The 24,811-nt window shown below is 46.0% G+C and overlaps 1 protein-coding gene across 1 annotated transcript in view; it reads left to right on the top strand.

Moving 5' to 3' along the window:
- The first annotated feature begins 10,349 nt into the window (after positions 1 to 10,349).
- Positions 10,350 to 24,811, top strand: part of LZTS1 (leucine zipper tumor suppressor 1) — a 353,433-nt gene continuing 338,971 nt past the window's right edge. Inside the window, exon 1 of the mRNA XM_086944794.1 lies at positions 10,350 to 10,433. The gene's annotated coding sequence lies outside the window, so the exon portion shown is untranslated. The remainder of the gene's footprint in view (positions 10,434 to 24,811) is intronic.

Below are 24,811 nucleotides of genomic sequence, written 5' to 3'. Positions count from 1 at the left end.
ATCATTTTCTCTTTCAACTTTTTATGTTTGGTATCTGTTAGACTTGGCATCTTTTGGTGTGTTTCCCCTGAGTTTATGCTTTCTGATCTCCCGGTTTTGACTCTGTTTTTGCCAGCATAGTGTTTCTGCGCACTTTTCTCACTGCTGATCAGTGGTAAACTGCAAGTGCACCTGTGGTAAATTGTGTTATGGATTGGTGTTTCCATAACTGGATATTTGATTTACTTGTTAGTCCCTAGAAAACTGCATTAAGTGTGCCAGGGCCTGTGAATCAAATGCTACTAGCGGGCCTGCAGCACTGATTGTGCCACCCACGTGAGTAACCCTGAAAATGTAACTCAGATCTGCCATTGCAGAGTCTGTATGCAGTTTGTAAGTGTCATGTTAACTTGGCCACTGCACACAGTCCCTCGCCTTCCCTTTTCTTACATGTCAGCCACCCCTAAGGTAGGCCCAAGGTACCCCTGTGGCCCGAGTGCAGTGTATGTGAAAGGTAGGACATGCGCTGGTGTGTGTGGCATGTCCTGATAGCGAATTGCGGCCAATTACATTTTTCGCTATTGCAAGGCTACCTGTTCCCCATAGGACAGAGTGCGGAGTTTATTTATAACATCTTATAAACATTACTGTCCCGGGGAATTAGGTAGGAAAATAAAGTTTAGTATGCCCAAACTCAGAATCTAAAAATGCATCTTTTAGTGAAGGTGATTTTTATATTCTATGTTTGAAAATACCACTTTTAGAAAGTAGGTATTTTCTTCCTCAGTCATCCCGTGTGCCTCTGCTAGAATGTGGATTGCTTGTCTGGATTTTGGATGACAGAAGGCTGGGGAGCAGGAGTGGCTCCAGATAGTCTGGGTGGGTCAGGAAATGGCTGAATAGACCTGGGCTACAAATGAGGAAGGGGAAGGAGATTTCCTTCCACCTCAAATGGCCTGGTCTGCCTCTGTTCATGCCATCTCCACCTCCTGCCAGGAAGTCACACCAGAGAAGGCAGAACTGGTTCTGGCTGGGAACAGACATTATCTGGCTAAGTGATCAAAGGATTTTGGGATATAAATATTGGGGGCCAGACCCCTGAACTTTAGAACTCTTTTGGATCAAGAAGACTGCCAATTAGAAGAGATGGAGAAGCTGTGAGGAGGAACTACCACTTTGCTGTGTGCTTTGCTGTGTTGGCCTGCAGTGGCTGCTTCTGTCTTGAGCAGTGAAAGGACTGGACTGAACTTTCTGCAATCTACTTTTATGAGTTTCTCCAAGGTCGTGAGGTAGAGCTTGCCCCCTGTTCAAGAAGTCTCAGGAACAGCAAAGACTTCAAGCTCTTCTGCCCTCAGCACTGGGGACTGTGTTTTTTGTGCTGCAACTGAGGAACAAGCAACCCGACACCGTCTATGATGCAACAGCCGACTCCGTGTCCTGAAGGCACCCCAGAGGGCACCGCTGTAACACTGCACCGCGACCGTGGGCTCACCGACGATGCTTGCTAATGCCACCACCGAGCTGCTGCTCGCACCTCGACCTCTGAGTACCGCACTCCGTACTGCCTCTCTTTGGGACGACGACTTGGCATGCTGGACAACGACGCTCTATGCCGAAATTGGCACCCCTGCTTGCACTGTGGTCCGAGGTCACGGCTCGTAAAGTTACATGACGCACCACCCTCATCCCGCACCGCAGCCTTGGCCTACCGATGCCGGCACCAGTGACTCCAGATGACAGCGCTCCAGCAACGACGACGCTGCTGCTTGCACTGCAACCTTCCAGCACCGTGACGAGCACTGCATTCACTTTGCACCGCAACCCTGGTCTCACTGACGACGCCATCTGATGCCTCCACCAAGCCACTGCTCACAACGCGATCTGAGGGCACTGCACGCCGCACTGCTGCACTTTGCCATGCAGCACCCAATGCTTGCCGACGCCAGCACTCCTGACTTCAACAGAGAGGAGGACGATCTGCAACGCATGTGACTTCAAGGGACCCAATGACTCTTGCACTGACCTCCGGAACAGAAGCCTGCAGACACCGGGCTTTCGGAAGCTCAACGAGAGGTCGTCAAAGCCCTTCATTTCTAAAAGGTGCTGTTTGAGGGTCTTCCTAACACCGTAGCTGGTCCGCGACACCACAGTCAGCCAGAACTGTTTGGATTTGTTTGTTCACTACGCCGTGATAGCCCCGTACGGAGCTATTGACTACAAGGAACTGTTTTTCAAGGTTATTTTGATAACTGAAGATTTTTAAGTACTTTATTGTGGATTTTTATCGTTTTTTGTCTTGTCTTAAGTATATAAAAATATTAGATATTTTTCTAAAATGGTGTGGTGTCCTTTTGTAGTGCTTACACTGTATTACTGTTGGTTATGTGCAAATGCTTTACACACTGCCTCTAAGATTAGCCTGACTGCTTGTGCTAAGCTGCCAAGGGGGTGAGGTGCGGTTATTTTAGGAGTGTAACTCCCTTATCCTGACTAGAGTGGTGGTTTCCGCCTGGCTTTGGCACATGCCCTAGCCAACCAAAAGTCCCATTTCTAACTGTATCAATCTCGTCACTACAATACTTTGCATACCTTGAAATTTCATCAACAGTTTTGCTCTGCCAGCAGATAAATTGCTGCTGTATCATATTGCTAATCTCTGGTCTTAGTCCAAACACAAAGCGGTATACAAAATGTCCCATATCTTTGTCTCCAATATTCTCAAACCCACTGTCCTGCTTGAATACCTGCAACAACCTTTCATAGTAGGCATGCACTGGTTCCTTTTGTTCTTGGGTTGTCCTGTCAATCTTAACCCAATCTGTTCCCTCAAGGGAAATCTTCCCTTTCAAGAAAGTGTGTACCTGATTATACTTTTTCATCGCCTCCTAAGATGGTGCACCTGTTTCAGGATCTCTAGGATATTCTTCCTTTGGCCAATCTACAGTGATCTTACACTCCGTACACAAATCTGCTGGGATGACAATCTCAAACAAACCATTGTAGGGCCATATGTATCAAGCTAATTTTTAGTCGCAAACGCTGCGAATCGTAAAAAACAGCGCTTGCGATTAAAAATGTGCTATTTCCAATGTATGATACACAATCGCATCGCAAAATGAGCAATCGCTAAAATAGGGATTCCTTACGTTGCGAGACCCAGAATTCTGCGAATTCTCTAGCAATTCCTTATTTTGCAATTTTCCCAGTTAGCGAAATTCGCAAACGGGAATTTGCAAAATAAGAAATCGCTATGGAATGTATAAAAATCGCAATTAGCGAATTAAGGAAATTCGCTATTTAGAGAATCGTAATTAACACCAAGTAGGAGCAGGTGGTAACCAGGTGCAAACTATTTAAGGAGTCCCACAATGCAACAGACTTTTTCCTCAATGTCTGGGCTGTACGTGATAGCCAGGAGGCTGCGACTCAGAGCTGCTGCACAGAGGAGGAGAAGCCAGGAGAGGTTATTCCGTGTCCGCATTACCATGTTCCAGCGGACTGAGGAGGACATCTATACACACTACAGACTGGATGAAGAGAGCATCCTTGATTTAATTGAGGAACTCAAACCCTTTCTTGAACACCCCACACGCAGGACACATTCCATCCCCACCCACATCCAGGTCATGTGCTCACTGCACCTCTTGGCATCAGGTAGTTTCCAGGGGGTGATTGCCTCAGCAGGAGGGGTGTCACAGAGTGTACTTTTGCGCTTTTTTCATGCGTTCCTTGATGCCCTGGTACAGAGGCTGCATCACCACATTCACTTCCCAAGCACCCCACAGGCACTAGAAAAGACCAAGCAGGCCTTTTATCAAATACACCAATTTCCCCACGTCATTGGATGCATAGATGGGACACATGTTGCAATATCCTCCCTCCCAGAATGAGTATGTGTTCAGGAATCGCAAATCCTACCATTCCCTGAACATACAGGTGGTGTATGATGCCAAACACATCATCACGGACATTGTTGCTAAATACCCAGGCAGCACGCACAACGCTTTCATCTTCCGTTACAGTGGGATACACCGCCGACTCACAAGTGGGGAGTTTGGTGAGGGATATCTACTAGGTAAATGCATTTGAACAGAGGCCACACTTGTTAAGGATAGCATGTGCAGGACAGTGTTTAACTATATTCCTCCCACCCCACAGGTGACAGTGCGTATTCGGTCCGTGACTTCATACTGACACTGTACCTGAATCCAGCCAACGCTGGGGAGTGGCGGTACAACAGCACCCACATAGCAACCAGAGGCATCATTGAGCGGACATTCGGGATACTCAAGAGCAGATTCAGATGCCTACATAAGAGTGGAGGGGCACTACAATACAGCCCCCAGACCTGTTGCAAGATAGTGGTTGCATGTGCCATGCTGCACAACATCGCTACCAGGAAAGGCACACCGGTGGAGCTCAGTGAATCAGATTCATCAGATGTGGAGGGGCCTGCTCCAGGACGCATGCCAGCCGGTGTAGTTGGTGCAGCTGCTGGGTGCCAGAGGCGAGATGAGATTACACGCAACTATTTCTAGGTAAGAAAATATGACACAATGCTAAATATCATTTGTGAGACTCGGTTTTATTCCTTAACTTCAGGATGAATGACGTCACACAGCCTGAGTGACACACGATGTCTCTCCCAATGTGCAGCACATGTTACTGTCACAGTGCAAGTCTTTCACCCGGAGCAAGTGTCCATGTAAAGTGGGTAGCTGCACCCATCCAGTGGTCCCATTTTCTGCACCTCAAATGCGGCGCTGTCGGGAGGAAGCCCCTGTTTGGGGTTGCACAGTGCCCTCTTCACTTGGCCTACTAGACCTACTGGTACGGCCACTATGGCGCCTATCCATGGTGGGTAGTGGGTGATGCTGCTCCTTCCTGATTGTGCGTCCTCATCTGTGGAAGTTAGGACTCCTGGCCCAGTAGTGCAAACTGCCCGCAGCTCATCTACAGCAGATGTTATTTGGACCAGGGCCCTTGCAATCTCCTGGCTGTTGTGTGCCACCTCGCGCTGCAGGCAGATGCTGCACCTTGATAGTACATTGGTAGCAGAGGAAAGGTGGTTCATTGCCCGTGTGTACAGGTCTAGGCGCTGCATCTCCCTGCGCCTAGCAGCACGGTCGTCCTTAAGTTCCGCACAGAGTGCCTGCAGGGCACCAGTCATGCCCCTGAAGCCTGCACTGACTTTCCTCTGTAATGATTTTATATTTTTGGCCTGCATGCGCTGTTCTGCAACATGTGCATCTCCAGTCCGACGAACACTGTGTCATCCCCTGGGTCTGCAGCACTGCTGGATGCACGAGACCTGCGCCTGGTTTGGCCTGTTGGGATGGGATCAGCACATGCACGGTGTTGTGGCTCTGGCTGTGTTGCATCAGTTTGGACATCGCCATTGGTGTCCTGGCCCTCGTCCTCCAATGGGGTAGTGGTGGCACTACATTTCTCCTGCGGCGCTTTGTAGGGTTTACTGGGCTGTCCTCCTCCTCTGTTTCCTCCTCTTGCCCTGCTGCTTGTCTGTTAAGGGAATCGCCCTGTCTTACACTGCCTGTTGCCTGTGTTCCAGATGGTGCTGTGGACGTAAAAGCACACATTTATTTACTGTTCTGACTTGCACTTGTCAATTATTAAATATCACTGTTTGGGATTACATGTGTCTTGCATTTGCCTTTACTGATGTGCACATGCTATTGGGCACTGGCTTGGGTGTAAATGCACCACTGTAATGTGCATGTGACTTCATCTCCCATAATGCATTGCAGTATGTGCTTGTGTACCTGCACTGGACTTCTAGTTTTGTCCTGCCCCTGGGTCGCTGCTGGGTGTGTGGGGGTAGTTGGGGGATGTCAAGGGTGTGATGGCATGCTTCTTACCTTGTCCTGGTTCCGGGGGTTGGAGCTGTCAAGGTCGGCCACGCGCATTACACTTTCCGGAAGCAGGGTCCCCTTCACCAGTTCCTGTAGAGGTGTGGAGACAGTGGCAGTGGAGGTCCCTCCACCAGTCTTCCTGGCCCTGTTCCAACCTGGCAGCCACCTTCTCTTTGGAACGCTGGCGCATATCGTACCAGCGCTTTCTTAAGTCTTCCACACTCCTGTGTGTGACACCAACAGCATTCACTTTCTGCTGGATTTCTGACCATATACGCCGCTTGCGTGTCTCAGGCACCCGGAGTGATTTCTTCCTAAATAGGAGCTCATGGCTTGTCACCATTTCTTATATGAGCACCTCCAACCCAGCTTCAGAAAACTTTTGTTTCCTTTTCCTCTGGGTTTCCCCCTGCTGCTGCTGTTGTGTGTCCTGGCTGGCCATGTCTCCAGGGTCTTCCATTGTTTTCACCACTGCAGAGTTCCCTCTCCACCACTCCTTCTCTCTGACTGTGCTTCAGGAACTCAGGTGCAGCATGGGTAGTCACACTTCCTGGTTGTGATGTCATCAAGCTGCACCTGAGTTTCCGATTCTCAGATTTGCAAAATTCACAAATTTGCTATTTTTTCCGTTAAGGAATCGCTATTTGAAATGTAACAATGAAAATAGTGATTTTTACAGAATTGCAATTTTTTGCGATTTTTTACATACATACAGTTTTGCGATTCTGAAGTTGCGATTCGCTAAAATTCGCAAATTGAGAATCGCAAAAGGGGAGCTTGCTACATATGGCCCTAAATCCTTTAACAAAACTTTAGAGACTTTTACAAACCTATCTACCTGCTTGTACCATTCAACCGATATCTCTCTAAACCTGGGAAAGTCATTCGTAAAAGAAAATATATCCTGTCTGGTCCAAGGTACGTGAACATTTCCACCACCTGGAACCTCCGTCATCCGACACGCCCTTTCAACTGTTTTGTCTCTTTCAACTGAAAACATAAACGCTCCTTTACCAGCTGCTTCTTCTCTCTTTCTCTTCCATCTACCCTTCCACCGATCTACATCTCCCCAGAATATTCACCAATTCCTTTATTTGCAATCTTTTCCAGACGCATTCAAACTTTCTAGATCCTTATAAATAAAGACCAATCTGTACGGTTTCTGCAACACCTTTGATTTTTATACGATCTTCAGCGCTGGGATACCTCAGGGTGACTACGCGCTCTACAAAAATTTTTATTAATAATAATAATAATAATAATAACATACTCACTAGCAGCTTCTGATATTTTTTCATGAAGATTTTTCGCATCAAAGTAATAATTTTACACAAAAACAAGCATTATCTCACTTCTCTAGCAAGCTCCAGGAGGACCTGGTACTCCTGTAGGGATAAGGCCAAAATTTCACAAGAGGACTTTTTGGTGTGAAAATAGGTCTTGTTACTCTCCTGGGGATAAAGCTAGAGTTTTAGAAGTTGACCCTTTGCTTTTTCAATTAATCTACTTATTTATAAATTTTCCCTACATATAACACCTATATCCCTGCGTAGCTTCGGTATTATTGCAACAGACAAAGTACTTCTGCAGTGTGAATTCTTTATCCACACTCTTCTTCCACCTATTTCGGGCTAGATTCCTTTCCCGGTACTCCTCAGGCAACTCCGCACCTGTACTTCTAGACAACATAAAACAGGACGCTAACTTTTCATGTTAAGAACATATAATCAATAATCATTACCAAACTAATCAATATTCAACCCGTCCTCTGCTACCAGAAGACTGATCCAGCGCAAACCAATACCTGATCAGGGATCAATACTCTATAACATCACATAACAATGGCCCATACACATTCACCCAAATCCCTGATGTGCTGGGGTCAAGTTTATAAGACGGTAAATTATTTTCTTCACTGATTCATGTATGACATCTCAATATATATGTATCTAACCTTGAATAGTTGATGGTAATTATAATACTATCTAATTAACTATTCAGTCAGCTGAATAATCACAGACTCTCTGTAAGGTTAATAAAGTTTATCACAAATGATTGTGAATGTTATAAATGCTCACGGCATATGGCACAAATGCAAACAATGAAATTCATCAAAGGGTAAGAAAACATCAATAAATGCAACCAAAGTAAAACTTTGTCATTCAATATACGGCATACACATGAAAGAGTGGATAGATGAAGAGACATACGTTTAAGCAAAAATAGATGCGAAAACAATATATTTATGACGGAGTGGATAGGTGAAGAGACATAAGGTTCAGAGACAAAAAATATATTAGCAAAATAATTATGCAAAGTACGAGTCAGAATAATAGTACAAACCCAATGTATCTGTAGAAAACCACCCCCCTGGCCAAGGTGATGGTTGGGGTCCCCTGAAATAGAGACAGGGAACAAAGTTTTCAGGGACAGGAACAGGACAGGACAGGAACAGCTAGGCCCCTCTGCAAACCAACGGACAGCGACGCATCTTCCCTTTCTTTTGCAGCCTCTCTCCTACCGAGCTTAACCACACCCCTAAAGGCATCCCAGTTATACCCTAAAACCTACATTTCCATCCCACATCAGTTGAAACATTTCCCAAAATATGACAGATGATTGGTGGATTTTGGAGGTGGTGTGTCACACCTTCAGGTTCCCATTCATGACTTTTATTGACTATTGTTTTCCTTCCCTTCCCATTACCTCATAATCAAATTGTTCACACAATGTTTTACATGTTACATTTCAATGCTTTCACATTTAATATTCGGCAATGTCTGCGGAAGGAGTCTTTAGTCCCATGGTCAGCCACATCCCTTTGGCAAACACTCAATATTCCTCTTCAGCACATCGGCCTTGAACTTCTGTGTCTCATCTGCTGTACTCAGCTCTTCTGTCTGTTCAGACAGGTCAGTTTCCCTCCTTTTCAAACTCCTCCTTTATCCGGCCAATTTAAGAAAACCTGGATGAGCATTCAGCTCACTATGGTAAATAGAACATAAGCATTCATTAATTATATAGAAATGCACTTCTCACTGTTCACCTTCCACCTTCACACTATCCCTTATTTATATCTTTCCTAGCATAGCTTTTAGCACAAGCGACATGATTTATTATTTCAAAGCAAGATGCAACATGCAAACTATGAAATGCACTTGCGGCCTAGTCATGCATTATTTCTTGTTTCTTTCAAAGCACAATGTAATTACGATTCTAGTTCTTCCATGCCTTATCTTATCTCATGTTAGTGCATGCATGCGCAAAGCAGTGTTCCCTTGTTCATGTAAGGTGCATGTTAGTGTTCTTTTACTACTTACTCTTAGTACGTATAATGGGGGTGTCAATTCAAGCAGGTTTCTTTTTTCGAAATCCTGCTCCATCACTACTCTACACGTACTTGAACCTCTATATGTGATTGGTTGTTGCGGCTGGCACAGGTAAAAGCTGTGGAGCGGGGCGGGGTGTCATGAGAGTCAGGGAAGTTGACATAGGAGGGGATAAGTTAAATTCATTTTTTTTTATAAAACCACTTACCTTACGCTGGCCGCATCGCCAAGTCAGCAATGCGGCAAGTGCAAGGAAAGTGGTTTTATTTATTTTTTATTTAATTTAACTTTTCCCGACCCCCACCCTGCCCCGCCCGTGCCACACCGCCTCACTGCTCTTACCTGTGCTGGCCGCCACTGGTGATCTCCTAATCAAATGGACCAATCAATATAAGGTAGATAAATATACACTTCTCAAAACTGCTTCCTATTGATACTTATTAAACCATTTATCCATCCAATGATTCCTCCTCTCAATCATCCATCCATTTGCCCTTTGATCCCATCCACTGCTATCTGTCTGCCAATCACCTGCTTCACAATCCCTGCCCCTGCTTCCAATCATTCGCCCACCCATCTCTCCCACTTCACTCACCCATCATCCTTCCAAACCTACCTCCCGCTCCATCCCATCCGTCCATGCACCCGTTATCCACTCACCCCATTGCATCCACTACTTCCCCTCCGTGTGGCCATCCATCATTCCATCCACCCACCGCTCCTTCGCCATCCATCATCTTACTGTTCATCCCTCCAGCCATTCCCCTCTCATCTTCCACAAACACACCCATCCCTCCCCTCTTCCTGTACATCCACCCACTCCTCTCTCTGCTGCCATCCAGCCATCTGCCCATCCACCCATTCATCCCCTGTCCCCCCTCTGTATATCCACAGATCAATTATCAATCCATCCATCCATGCCACTCCTCCAATCCACCCCTCTCATCCACCTGTTTTCCATGAGCCCATCACCTCCCACCATCACTAACACATCCATCCATCCATCTATCCATCCAGCTGTCAGAGAAGAGCCCTCACGGGTAGGCCTGGCAGTCTGCCTGTCACAGTCTAAGGCAGCTAATCAGATCCGCGGCTGCAGCCAGCGCCCACCCCCTTTCTCCCAGAGGCAGCAAAGCCTGGCGCTCAGGATCGGCAGCCGAGGGGTAGGGCTCGGGGACAAGTCGGCGCCAGCAGCTCGGTGAAGGGGGTGTCTCGATGGAACAAGCCATGCAGAACGGGAACCACTCGACGCAAGGTATCTTTCCGCTTGCTGTATTGGCGCTATTTACATAGATGCAGCGCCTAGATGCGGTCGCGTCTGCTTCCAGCCCCGCTCGCGACTTGTTAACAGTTACCTTGTGCGTCTGACAGGACGGGCGCAGGTAAGAGCAAGCCACACAGGTGGAACGCGTGGGGAGTGCTGGTGGGGGTTTGCAAGTGGGGTGGGGTCTCTATATGTAGGCGCTTTAACGCATTTGCGAAAGGCTTGGAATACAGAAGACACTTAAATACAAACATGAGCAGAAAACGCGCGGCTGGAACTTAGAGGGCGCCGGAACCAACGACTGTGGGTCTGGTTCCTTTTCAGTGAGTCAATTATAGCGTTTAGAAACAGCAAGATACGGTGCGAAGCGCTATGCAGAAACAAGTTATGACTGGGTTGTTTTACGCTCCTGAAAAAAATCAACGTTGATGTGACCTGGTTATAAGAAGGCGGATGGGCTGGGGCGGGAAGCGAGTCACAAGTACGAGGCGAATAACGGGGCACGAGCCCGGGTGGCGGGGAGGAGGCTGCAAGCACGTCTGTGTGCAATGAAAAGTGCAAACTTCCGTAGGGCGCTTCCGAGCTGAAGCAATAAAGGGACCGGCTGGAAACAGGGGGGACAGAGGCTCGTGATGGGGACAGGGGGTGCTAATTGGGAGGGGAAGAAAAGGGGGAATGGACGGAGAAGAAAAGGCAGTTAAAAAGATAGACGATGCGGAGGGCTGACGAGAAAAGTCGAGAAGTGTATGTTGATGTATTTTAGAGACGTTTGAAAGCAGTAACGAGATGGAAAGTGAAGTGAGGCGGGATGTGGCGGGGCGGACAGAAGCACTGATGAGGCGTGAGCGGTAAAGAGGTACGAAACCAGACAGGAGGGAGAGACCGAAAGAGACAGTGAAGAAGGGGAAAAAGGAGATTGAGAAGAAGAAGAGGGGGATAAAGGGGAGACGAAGACAAAGGGGGGCAGACTAAGGAGTGGTGAGAATTCTGAGGGGGAGGGAGCTCGGAGCATGTGGTGGAAAGAAAGGCAGTCGGCAGAGTGAAAAGTAATCGGGGAGGAAAGAAGTTGGCGGAGACCTAAAATGAAAGAGAGTAGGTTTTTCCATGGACATCGATGTTTTACTTACAGACTTAAGGATCGTAATCTCAGCCTATCATAATTAAAATAAAATAAAAAGTCGTTATGAGTGCTAAAAGCGAGCCCCAGCGCATTGACAGCCTGTAGGTGGAATGGGCGCTACACAAACATCTGATAACATTCTAGTCAGGCCGCAGCGCTGAGAGGTTGAGCAGAGAGTGACAGACGAGGACAGCGCAAACTAGAGACGGACAGTGCAGAGAGATGCGCTGATTTTCAACGAGGCCGAGAGAGCGAGGGGGCAAAAACAGAGACATCAAGAGTGAGGCGAAAAAGGATGAGAGAGATGGGATTTGGCAGTGAGAACACAATGCAAGAGAGACAGCTAGAGAAGAGGATAGCGGGAGAGATGGAGAGAAAAGAGCGGCGACGAAGGGCAACAGGAGAGAAAGGCGGTAAAGAGAGACAATACAAGGTGCAAATGCTAGCTCTTTACACCAACACACCAAATAAATGGCGGGCACGCACGTGCAGTCTGAAGGTCGAAGGTTCGAGCCCGAGTGCGCCTCCCAGCCTCTCATCCTTGTGAGGTCGGTAAACTTTGCACCATTCAGCTGTGTGATAAAACACCAATCTCGTCTAGAATAGCAATAAATACCACTAAATGAAAAACCGTAAGGGTTAAAAAGAGATCATGCAATCCAGAGATGGAGAGACCGCCGAGGAGGACAATGACACAAGAAGAAAGACGCGGGATAGACTCGGAGAGTAAAATCACTCTCTCCGAAGCAGTGGTGTGGAAGGATGTCATTGGCCCTGGTGCATGGAAGGAACATGCTCCCTTTGCTAATGTGGCAGTAAAATGCAACATTTATCAAGGTGCAATGGGTCCCGGTGTCACTGCACCTGCTGCACCAATGGTAGCTACGCCCCTGCTCCCTGAGGGCACGCTGGGGAGAGATCCAGCAACGGGGGATGGAAAGAGTCAAATATACTGGATGGGGAAACGGAAGGTGGTCGTCAGATCAATACTTGTTTGTATAATTATCAGTCTGGTGGGGCGCGTGGCATCTGCTCTAATAATGTTAAGAGCCGTCTCAAAGGCTACCGGGCAGGCAAACCTTCCACCAATTTGAATTGCTGATCCGAGGCCTGGGGTGACTGATAGAGAGGGGTGAGGGTGAACTGGGGGAAGGGAGAGTTTGGGTAAAGGGGAAGAAGATTAGTTATGGGGAGAGGGAGGGGAAACAGTGGTTATGGTGAGATAGGCAGACGGGAAAGAAAAGGACAAGTAGAGAGGCTAGAAGTGGGGGAATCGAGGAGTAGAAACCGGGCAAGAGAAGCGCTGACACAATGGGAAGAACAGAAAAGGGCCTCAAGAGGGCATGGGTAAAAGAAGCAGGGAAGAAAGAAAGGACAAGAATGTGAACCAAGAAAGCACAGTGGTTGGAAGCAGGGGTGTGCAAAATCGCAGCTTTTTTCCATGAAAGTTTGTGAAATTCCATGACAGTTTAGAGTAAAATGCGCTTTACTGGTACCTTTTGTAGATTTTTTTATGCAAAGGCACACCTCGCTGTTGAGAAAACATGTCCCTCAGCAACATATGTTCAATGCAGATCAGTATCCCGCTGGTATCTCGTGAGACTTTTTTTTATACAAGCTGACCGCTTACACAAAAAAGGTACAAGAAATCGTAGAAAGGGAAATTTGACGTAAAGTAAAAATCGGAAATTTCTCGAATTTCACCAACATATTTAAAATTTCGCCCGGGCTGTGTAAAAATGTAAAAGGAAGAGAGAGTAAAGGTAATACATAGACTGGAGAGGAGGGCGGTAGTTATACAAGCAGTTAAGGCAGAAAAGTAGAAAGCATGAAAGACAAATGTGAAGAAGGGAAGAGAGATAGGAGGATTACTTGAGAAGGGAAAAAGCGAAGAGTTGGAAAAGGGGAAAGGCACAAGAGCAAAACATGGAAAACTGGAGCGTGCTGTGGAGGGATGTGAAAAGAGGTGCAGAGGTGAAAAATCGGGGGATAAAATGAAAATGAAGAGAAATCATTAAAATGGACCTGGGAGCAGGAAGAGGGAGAAGAAAGACAAAATTAACAATGTACAGTGGAACAACGGATTCAACAGGGAGAGGGTAATACGGGGGGGGGTCTAAAGAGGGAAAGAAGCAAATGCAAAGAGGGGAAAACAGTGGAGAGGGGTTAAACCAGAGGAAGAGCGAAATGAGAAAAGGAGAGAGAGACTGAAAAAAGAGGGGCAGGGTGGGAGATGGCAGTGTGATAAGGAAAGATTGGTGAAGGAGAGAAAAAAGTTGGGGCCAGGAGGGAGAGAAGAGGAAAAAGTGCGGAAACATTAGAGGAAAACCGGAGGAGGAAGAAAGGGGGAACAGAAGAAATACAAGAGTAGAGAAATCAGAGATCAAGAATGAATAGAAGGTTAAGGAGGGGAACATTGGAGTGCAGGGGAAAGGAGAGAACGGGTGAAATTCGGGTAAGCAAACAGCTAGAGAGAAGGTAAACAAGGCAAAAATAAACAGAAAAGAGGAAAAAGCAAGATCACAGAGAGTGGGAGAAATGATAGAAACAAATAGAATAGAGTTTATAACAGGCAGGAAAAGAGGATGAGGTCGGAGTGTGGGGGACACCAAATAAAGTGACAAATAGATCCAACTTGTTAAACATAAATGAACTGATTGGAAGAATCCTGAATTTCAGAGCTCGGCAATTCTTTTCTTGAAGATGCCTATGATCCAGCTACCCGTCGGTTCATGTATGTGCCCGCTTGTTCTTCCTTTCACAAGATGGCTCCTCTGCATCTCCTTTCTCTGGCGAAGACAGATGTCCATCTGTAGGGATATCTTTCCTCTAATAAAGGCCCCATCTATCCTTCATCTCATGAAGGTGTCCACTTGTCTGTTAGCCTCTTATGAAGGTGGCCATCTGTCTGTCCTTCCTCTCATGAAGGTTTCCATCTGCCTGTCCTGGAGGTGTGCCTCTCTCCTTGACTTCATGTAGGTGCCCTTCCGTATGTCTTTCATCTAACGCAGATGCCCGTCTGTGAGGATATTTTTCCTCCCAAGAAGGTGCTGCCTGTCCTCCTTCTTGCGAAGGTGCTCACCTGTGTGCCCCTACTCCCATGAAGGTGCCAACCTGTCAGTCATTTTCCTCAAGAATCTACTCATCCGTCTGTCCTTCTCATGAAGATGCCCATCGTCAGTCCTTTTCCTCATATAGGCATCTATTCTCCTCTAACGAAGGTGTCCCTCTGTCAGTCCTTCTTTCATGCCGGTTCCCATGTGCTTTTCTTCTTGTTGAGGTGCCTCGATGCATGCCCTTCTTCTTGTGACGGAGGTCATGTGCCAGTCCTTCTTCACACAAGAGTGTCCATATGACCTTCCTTACCTATAGATGCCCGTCTTTTGGTTCTACCTCTCAAGAAGTGCCTGTCTAGCATTCCTACCTTGACAGTGGTTGTTTGCTGGTCCTTTCTCACATGAAGGTGCCCATTTTCTAGTCCCTCTTCTAATGAAGTTGCCTGTCTTACTTTCCCATAAAGGATCAGCCATCCGTCTTTGCTCTCAAGTAGATGCTCATATTTCAGCCATTTCTCTCATGAAGGTGCCATTCTGTCTGTCTACCTGCCACAAAGGTGCCCGTCTGTCTCTCCTTTCTCCCATGAGGATGCCCGTCTCTCCTTCCAGTACTGAACGTGCCCATATGTTCTTCCTCTCATGAACATGTTCATCTTTTCTTTTACTCATGGCGGCACCCATCTCTGTCCTTCCCCTCTTGAATGTGCCCATCTGCCAGTGGTGGTTGTTTTTCTTCCTCTCACAAAGTACAGTCTGTCAGTCCTTCTTCTCATGAAGGTGCCCATCTGATGGCACTCCCTCGCATGAAAGTGACATATACCTGTCCTTCCTCTAATGAAGGTGCTCTACCTTTCAGCCCTCATCCCATTACTGCTATTTGGTTGTGTTAGTATTTTTTTTTGTTTCCAATCTGTGGTCTTTGTGCCACCAGGAAGGGTGAGTCGTGCCCTTCCTGTTGCAGTAATGCAGCCTGTCCATTTTCTGTAGATGCAGCTAAGTGGCTGCATGCAGTACCAAGTGCAGAGGAGCACCATAGCATATAAATTCCTGAAGAGGCAGACTAAATGGCATGCACAGGCTGGGCACATCATTCTAAAACCTGAAGGGCCTATAGGGAATAACAAGTTACAGTTATTCACCTAAGGGTGATCATTTATCAACCAGAACAGGATGAAGAGCAGCCTCAACTTCCAGACTCCTGGGTATCAGATCCAAATAGGCCTCTGCAGCAGGTGCATTAACTTACCCCTACTGGGTCGTACACAATTCTAGGAGTGAATACTTCTTTAAGATTCTCTTGGCACTTATTTCAAAGTTGTTGGAGCATGTTGAATAATCTGGGGCCAATTCTTAGAATACATGGTATGAACCATTTATTCTGTCCCTCCAACCAAACCAGCTCAGGACCAAAACTATAAGCAGAATTTTTGGTTGGACAACCCTGTACTGTGGCCAGCTAAGTAGATTGGGATCATAAGAAATATCATAAAACAGAGACATTTTAAGGCATAGGCAAAGTGGCCAATTCCCAGGGCACTCCCACCTTGGGCTATTGACCAGCGCCCCCCTCCTTCCAAGGGCCCTCCTGAGTACACACTCATTCTCATTATTTGACCTCTATCTATTCTATTTCTTCATGTTACCCTACTTTTTGGCACCATGTGGGCTTGATTTCTAAGGAAATAGGTAATACAATTTAGAGTTGTTCTTAAAATGGCCCCCCAAAATAGGTCTAGCCTAGAGGACCCAAAATCGTTAAAATGGCAGTGCCATAAATGAAGGTAAACTGCACATCTAGCTCTCACACCTCACACTTCTAAGCGCTGCGTCCCCGGAACACAAAGAGAACTGCACCTCGGTGGTCATCACGCAAGACATGGAAACACTTCCCACATAGGATCACAAACAAAGACAACAACCTCCCAACTACACGCCCCACACGATGTAGATTGCTGTCTGTGTAGGCTAGCGCTTCAGTGCCACAAATAGGGATGGTAAGCACTACATAAATGCTGCAACACAATACAGCACATAATCTTTGTAATAAAGCTGTTTGTGGTAACTTCTTTAGTCTTCAATCCAATAGCCAAGTGATTGCCCCCCTAGCAGTTGGGCTGTACAGAAATCGAGAGACCCCCCCCCCCCCCGATGGAATATTAGGGCGCGGGAAGAGGCAGTAAGATTTCAATAAAGTGAGCTGGCATGTACAAAGGGAGGCTGTCCCACCAGTAAGTTCAACAAGCATTTGCAATGCAATCTGTCTCACCTTTGGGACCTTATATGTATTTAGCTATGCAGCACATTAGCCTGGGTGCTGAATCATCTACTGTTCTTTAACATGGAGGAAAAGTGAGCACCAAACTGGGTGACACGCCAGGTATGGGAACACATGCAGAGAAATATTGTCCTCCAGCGGGAAATGGTATAGTCCAAAGCTCTGTTTTTAATATAAAATCAGGGCCTTCAGTGGTCATATCAATGAAAATATAAGATTTGAACAAAAATATGATTGTCTGCGGTGCTTGTGGAAGTCAATTTCTATGGACTGGAATTTAGAGAATGCTAAAGTGATTCTGGTATTTTACTGACATCTGCTGGTCGTTTTCTATCAAGAAAGTTCAATAGAGGCACTTGTCAGAAAGAAAAAAAAAAGAAAGTCCCTCAGCAAAAAGCAATTCTTGTATTTTACTGACCTCTACAGGTCGTTTTCTATCAAGACAGTTAAATAGAGGCAGTTGAACAAGCAGAAAGAAATTCTGGAATTTTACTGACCTCTACTGATCGTTTCTATCAAGACCGTTAAATAGAGGCCGTTGAACAGAAAAAAAGTCCCTAATTGGAAGCAAACAATTCCTAGGGCTGAACTCCAGAGCCCACAAAGTACATACACATATAAGTATATACAAGAGGTCTCAAATGCTCGATCTCAAAAGCTTGGCAGTCACATCAGACTAGTGACTAGCCAATATGAAATTGTAAAAGTTAAAAGGAGGAGGAGGGATTGACTTCAGGGGTCCCTCAACCCTCCACGGGGCCCTCAAATACACCAGAGTAAATTAACACCTCTGATCTGTGAGACTCAGGGGGCCCTCATCACATTCTCAGGGTAGGGTGGGGGCATCATTTTGCGCTACGCCACTGGCTTGTAATGCATTTTTCACGTTTCCCTATAAGCCAGTCCATCAAAGCAAGCACTCACTGTGGACGTTGGGGGCACAACGCAGGCTCCTGTGATAGGGGGCGCACCTTTCACAGGCCCCAGTTCAGTGCTTAATTTGAGCCAGTGGTTTGTGCTCAGCACCAGGCACTTAATCATCAACACAGTTTGTTTCATGAGCACCAGTTAAGGACACATTCATTTAGGGGAGATTTGGTGATTTGCCTAGAATCATAGGATGCTGAGCCGACACCGAAACTCGAACCTGGATCCCCAGCTCGGAGGTCTACAGCTCTGGCCATTACGCCACACCCTCTCCCCACTTAACCACTACCCCAATTCAGCCTAATGTCTCCGAATAGCTGTGATCTTCAGAGTGGCTGCGGTTCCTCGCCATCTTCTGCAGTGTGTGCGCGTGGGGTGTGTGGGAGGGGGGGTCAGAGGGCACATATCGTGCTTTACCCACTGGAGCACGTGCAGGTCGTGCCCCTGTCCCTCGGGGCGCCACATTTAACTCTATTTCTCGAGGGAGGAAAGGGGCGGGGCTGCTGTGCCAAAGCTGCTCTCAATCAATAATGAATGCGCGAGCTACCGGGCGTGTCGTGGGCGGGTCAGCAGATGGGATCCGCAAGACCCCGGCTTGTGGAGTTTGACAGTAATGACGGGGGTCGGGGAGGGGGGCTCTGCGGCTTGAAACAGACAGAAAAGAGCCTGACCCTTTTACATCCCAGGTCAGGAGCAATGGTGCAACTCCTCTTCCATAAAGAGCTGGCCCTTCTACGAAGCCATGAAACGCTTGCAGGGAATTGTCAACATTATACTGAGTCTCAGCAGAGAGGCCAAGGAAGGTGTGAGCTTCGTATCTAAATCAATTTCTCGTGTAAAGAGAGGGATCGCTCCGAGTCTGTTAGGTGATTAGGGGGCGAGAAGGGGGTGAATGAGGTGAGCGTGGGGGGTGGGAGGGGCTGCACTACTTCCACCTGTGCAATATCTGTCGTGTGTAAAATAAGCCTTCGGTACAGCTGTGTGTGCTGTTCATGTTTTCTCAGTGAAAGAAACTTGCACTGTAAATTGTACACGCAGTGCCTGTTCAAGAAACTTGCACTGTAAATTGTACACGCAGTGCCTGTTCAAGAAACTTGTACTGTAAATTGTGCACGCTGTGCCTGTTCAAGAAACTCGCTCTGTAAATTGTACACGCAGTGCCTGTTCAAGAAACTTGCTCTGTAAATTGTGCACGCTGTGCCTGTTCAAGAAACTTGCATTGTAAATTGTGCATGCAGTGCCTGTTCAAGAAACTTGCACTGTAAATTGTGCACGCAGTGCCTGTTCAAGAAACTTCCATTGTAAATTGTGCACGCTGTGCCTGTTCAAGAAACTTGCATTGTAAATTGTGCATGCAGTGCCTGTTCAAGAAACTTGCACTGTAAATTGTGCACGCAGTGCCTGTTCAAGAAACTTGCATTGTAAATTGTTGCACGCTGTGCCTGTTCAAGAAACTTGCACTGTAAATTGTGCATGCAGTGCCTGTTCAAGAAACTTGCATTGTAAATTGTGCACGCTGTGCCTGTTCAAGAAACTTGCATTGTAAATTGTGCATGCAGTGCCTGTTCAAGAAACTTGCACTGTAAATTGTGCACGGTGTGCCTGTTCAAGAAACTTGCATTGTAAATTGTGCACGCTGTGCCTGTTCAAGAAACTTGCATTGTAAATTGTGCATGCTGTGCCTGTTCAAGAAACTCGCTCTGTAAATTTTGCACGCTGTGCCTGTTCAAGAAAATTGCACTGTAAATTGTGCACGCTGTGCCTGTTCAAGAAACTTGCACTGTAAATTGTGCATGCTGTGCCTGTTCAAGAAACTTGCACTGTAAATTGTGCACGCTGTGCCTGTTCAAGAAACTTGCACTGTAAATTGTGCACGCTGTGCCTGCTCTATTTGTCTGTAAGTGTGCAAGAGAACCTACTCCCACAACATAGACCTGCCGTAGTTGTGCCTTGTATGAGGGACATTTGCACTCGTAGGCCCACCCTGAGTCCTTTCTGCTGCTATCTATGCTGTGTAGGGTCGAAGATGGACATCAGTCCGGCAGGGGCTGCACCTGTTCTGTGAGTGGGCTTTATTATTAACCTTGACTGAGTCATTCATTTACAGAATTTATAACTCACCTACCCCCTCGTGGGCCTCTTGGCGCTGGTTTTATAGTTTGCCAAACCAAACATCTAACCGCTCAGCTTTTGCCTGACGATTACTAGTGGAGAAGAGGTCTTTCGGCCAGATTCATCAAGGTAAGGAATTGCGAGTCCTTAATAGCGAATTTTAAGGATTCGCTATTAAGGAATCGCAAAACGGGATTCATGTAGGAATCACAATTGAATTTGCGATTCCCACTGATTCCCTATTTGCGATTAGCTATTTGCTAATCGCAAATAAGGAATAACTCCCCATTCATTCCTATGGGCCTAAAGGCCCTTAGGAATGAATGGGGAGTCCTACTTTATTTGCGATTAGCAATTAGCTAATCGCAAATAAGGAAGCGATTTTAAGGGTGCCAGGGGTGTCCAAAGGATACCCTGTAGCACCCCGGAAATGTAATCTACATTGGTGTTGCGCACACACATGTCCAAAGGACATGTGTATGTGTAACATGCTACTTAGAAAAATGTATTTAAATGCATTTTTCTAAGTTTTCGCTATTTACCACGAGGTTTGACCTCGCGCTAAATAGCGCCCCAAAATTGCGATTTTGCCGTTTTAAAATGGTTCATGAATTGCATTTAAGGAATCTCAAATAGAGATTCCTTAAATGCAATTCCTCGCAAATGTGCGAATTCTTTAATAGCGAATTTTGCATTTGGGATGATGAATCCCAAATGCAAAAATTGCACTCGCAAAGGGCCAGATTCTCAGAATCTGGCCCTTTGCGAGCGCAATTAAGCTTGATGAATCTTAGTTTTAGTGCCCAGAGGAAGTGAATTTCATGTGTTTGGACTTTGTACAGAGAAGTGACGTCCCCACTTACTTCTCAGCTTATGCCTGAGGACTTGAAGCCAGATCCTACCTTTGCCTCGTAAAATATTTCTGCAATACCAGATGTTTGATTTTAATACCCAAGTATTAAAGATATAGCCAGGGATGGTGTTGATCTAGGAAATGTTGGCTCAGAAAGGTACTCCACCCCTTGCACATCCCTTGATCACTTACACGCACAAATCACGCCTCCTGGAAGAGAGAGAAACTGTGGCCCAATAAAATAAACGAAACACGGTAAGGAAAGTCCAATCATTCATTGGTAATAGATTTTGGTTATACACAATGACATTTCACATCTAAAACTCATTGGATAAAATAGCCTTAGAATGCAAATAAAACCACAATAAAACAGTCAAGTACCACCAATCCCTCAGCTCTATTTTGAGCTTGAAAAGTCACATTAAATTGATCAGATCTGGCTAAACTTAATTGAGCAAATATCTAGTTGGTTGACAAATATCTTCTCTTAGAATCATGTCACCAATATGGAACCCAGGCTGTACAGTTCAAAGAGTAACACAAATGTTTATTACACGTGAACCACACGGATGGAAACCTATCCCAGATCTACAGAGTTACTACAATTTTAGTAAAACATGCAAGAGCTTATGTCTGAAATCACTTTAGAGACTTTTGTGCAGCCTTAACCTCTCCACCCCCAGTGCAGCTTGCATATGACTACATGTTCATAAACCCACCATGCATGTGCTGTCCCCCTAGAGACAAGGGGGCATATCATCAAGGCCCCGTGATAAAATTATCGCTGCTTTAGCGTCCGTTTTCGGGCAAAAAGCAGCGATAATTTTATCGCTCTATCAGCATGGACACGCTAACACGTGTTCCCATGCCTCAGCGCTGGTTTCCCCAACGCCCATCTTTGCATCGCCAATAAGATGCAAAGTGGGCGTACCCTGCCAAACTAACGTGGAGAATGTCGCTAACCAACTTTTCTCCAATTATCAAGGTAATCGCTAACCTGCTTAGCTATTATAAAAGTAGCTCTAACCGCGCTTAACACTGTTTTCTTTACGCCTGCTTACAATCTGACTTAGCCATTATATCCAATGGAAGGTGGATATTATGGCTAAGTCTGCCCTGCCCTATCAGAAACATATCGCCTTTTGCTGTGCGATTTATCGCTGGATTTCCAGCGATAATCGCAGGATTTGCAGCTAACTCTGGAATTGTTGTCGCTTTTGAGATAAGCGTCGCTGATAGCACGCTATCTCAGCGATAAAATCCAGCGATAGCCGGTGATAATTAGCCGCGCGCTAAGCGCTCTTAGCGATAATTATCGCTGCCTGTTGCTGATAAGCCCCACGGTAGGTTAGTTCAGTCCATATGTAAAATATTTCTATGCTTGGAAAAGGTCAAAGCTGCTTTGTTGAATACACTAAACGTTGCACTAGCACACGGTGGAATACACAAAACTTTGAAACAGCGCAGTGCCCATTTGTGTACGTTTACGATTGTTTTCTATTCACAAAGGTATTTTACAAGTAGTATCTTTACGACTGTCGGGTATCAGCACATAAAAATATAGGACAGTCCTATCTTTTTATGTGCGGAGACTCCCCATTTGTAAAGATACTACTAGTAAAATTATGTTGCGAATAGCAAACTTTCGTCACCTTCCACAAAAGTACAAGTTTATAATTGTGAATCAGGCTCCTATACTCTTCGTCCAAGGAATAAAATATTCCCAAAAAACCATCTACCATGACCTCATTACAATGGTCAAACAGTTGAGAACGATGCTCACATCCTACAGTAAACTGTCTCAGGGATGGACCAGAACACAATACCCAACCATATCCTGCTATGGTTGTCCAACAGCAGTCAACGAGGAAACCAGGAACTATGTAGAAACACTCATCATCGAACTCAACGCTATGAGACATTACAAATCTGAGATGGGTGCTACACACATTGTAATATCATCGCATAACATCGAGTGCCATGGGATAATGTGGGCCATGATCTACCCATGGGCATTTTGTCTCCAGCTTTCCTACTCTGAATGTTAAGGCGTAACTTTTTTAACTAGTAGTATAGAAAATTCTGGTTCAAATTTAGGGTCTTCATTACCAGTTGACCAGATTTATGTGCAAGAATACCAGTGGGCCATAATCTTCAATTACGGATGGTATCCTCAAACCTAAATCAGGCCTATTATGAGTTTTGAACCTTAGAATGGGGAATAACTATGTAGACCTGCAAATAGTGCACGAAAAGCATCCTGAATCCAGGTATTACAGTGCATCGGGTGGCAAATATCAGTTGGGGTGCAATGTAGGTCAGGGCAGGGAGGGTGCTTGGTGCAATGAGAGCCTGTGGCCTCATTGGCGGAGCATGGCCTGCTGCCCCCTTGTTTTTGGAGTGAGTAGGGGTGGGCCAGGCTTCACCTGTCCCTGCAGCCTCTGCCCCTTTTCCTGAAGGTTTTAGCAGGTTTATCTCTGCACCTGGTAGTAAAGGATCTGGTGCTTCTGCGTCTGGTGCTTTCAAATTTGGGAAAAACAAATGATTTGTAGTATTAAAAGGTGGTATCCCACTAGGGATACTGTTTCCTCATAAACAGTATGAGGCCCCGAGTGCCTAACCATTAACTTGGGGCCATTTTGTGTCCATTCAAAGAGATACTTTTTTTTACAATTACATAATACTGACTGGAAAATCATTTTAATAGACTTTGGAGATAGCTGTCTCACTCTATTATCGGCCTAGAGCCCGCCGTAGCGGGCTCTACCAGCCATTAAAGGCCCGCTTTGGTGTTAAGGGCCCGAGCCAAGGGTTGAAATCCCCTCCGGCTCCATGAGGCCTTTGTTAAACATTGTAATGTTGATGCTCCGGCTTCTACCGGCCATTAGAAGCCCGGAACACTCAATTGTTTTCAATGGAGCTCCTAAAATTCCAATGTTCTAATTCTGGGTCCAACCTGACACCCATCTCCTGCAGAGTTGAGGCCTTGACTGCTGGGCCACTGCCAGTTCCTGGTAAGCCAATAAAGCTAAGAAGTTGTTTTCTAACCTTTTTGGTAGCCCGTCCTTCTAAGAAGAGCACTAATCCTGATTCTGGCAAAAACAGGAATTTGCACACAAATCGTAATTCCAGCCTCGCAGAGATAACACACTTTTCACATGGACAAATCATGCACGGTGAAGCCTAGCAGAATTTGTATAGGGAGAATAGCTACAATTCGAGGTCTGTTTCTCGGAAAAGCAGAACATGTGGTATTACCGCGTTACCCTCCATTAGAAGGCGTTGAACTAAAAAAAGGAGGTAATGTTGCACCCAGTCTCATGAAAATGTACAAAGTGTGTAGTTGCCATCCCAAATATCGTGCCCATGGAAAGTGGATACAGGCAGAACAAACATCACAGCTTATAGGTGTTCCCAAATTGATTCCAAGATGTGGGAATCTGCCTGCTACGCTAGTAGGGATGAACGCCACTTAAAATACCCCCACAACAATGCCCCACCCACCTCCTTTGCACAGTAAATTCCACCCCTGCTCTTTGCGGTGTCCCATCTTAATATTGACTCCAGAATATTGTGTTACCAATAATATATCGTGACAAAAACAGAGGACCAAAATATAAAGTAGGAAAGTATATAGAGGTAAGAATAGCGTTCTATTTACTTCACTCTACATATCTTCAAGGGAGGTAAATATGGAGGTAAACTAGTATATCTATGCTTATCTCTACGCACTTACCTTCTCAATATTTGGTCCTAGATATTTTGATCACGTTATTTTGGTAGCGCCGTGTTTCCGTAGTCGATATATGACATACGACCCTCCTTTCCCAGACCCTAGGGTCTGTCCTGAAAGACTCTGCCCCAGCCCCTCCGGCATTATAAGCTCAGTAACGTGTTTTAAGATTCCTCCTTTCCCCACAGGATTGCCTGGCTTCGGGTCTGTGCCCCCACCCCACCTCCTGACTGCTGGCACCAGTAATTTAGCCTAGCACGGGCAGATTTTGCCACCCACCAGCTGACTCATCC

This window comes from Lissotriton vulgaris, chromosome 11 (assembly GCF_964263255.1).
Source record: "Lissotriton vulgaris chromosome 11, aLisVul1.2, whole genome shotgun sequence".
Classification (NCBI taxonomy): domain Eukaryota; kingdom Metazoa; phylum Chordata; class Amphibia; order Caudata; family Salamandridae; genus Lissotriton; species Lissotriton vulgaris.
The sequence above is the reverse complement of the archived record's forward strand: the minus strand, read 5'-3'. Positions and strand labels throughout refer to the sequence as shown.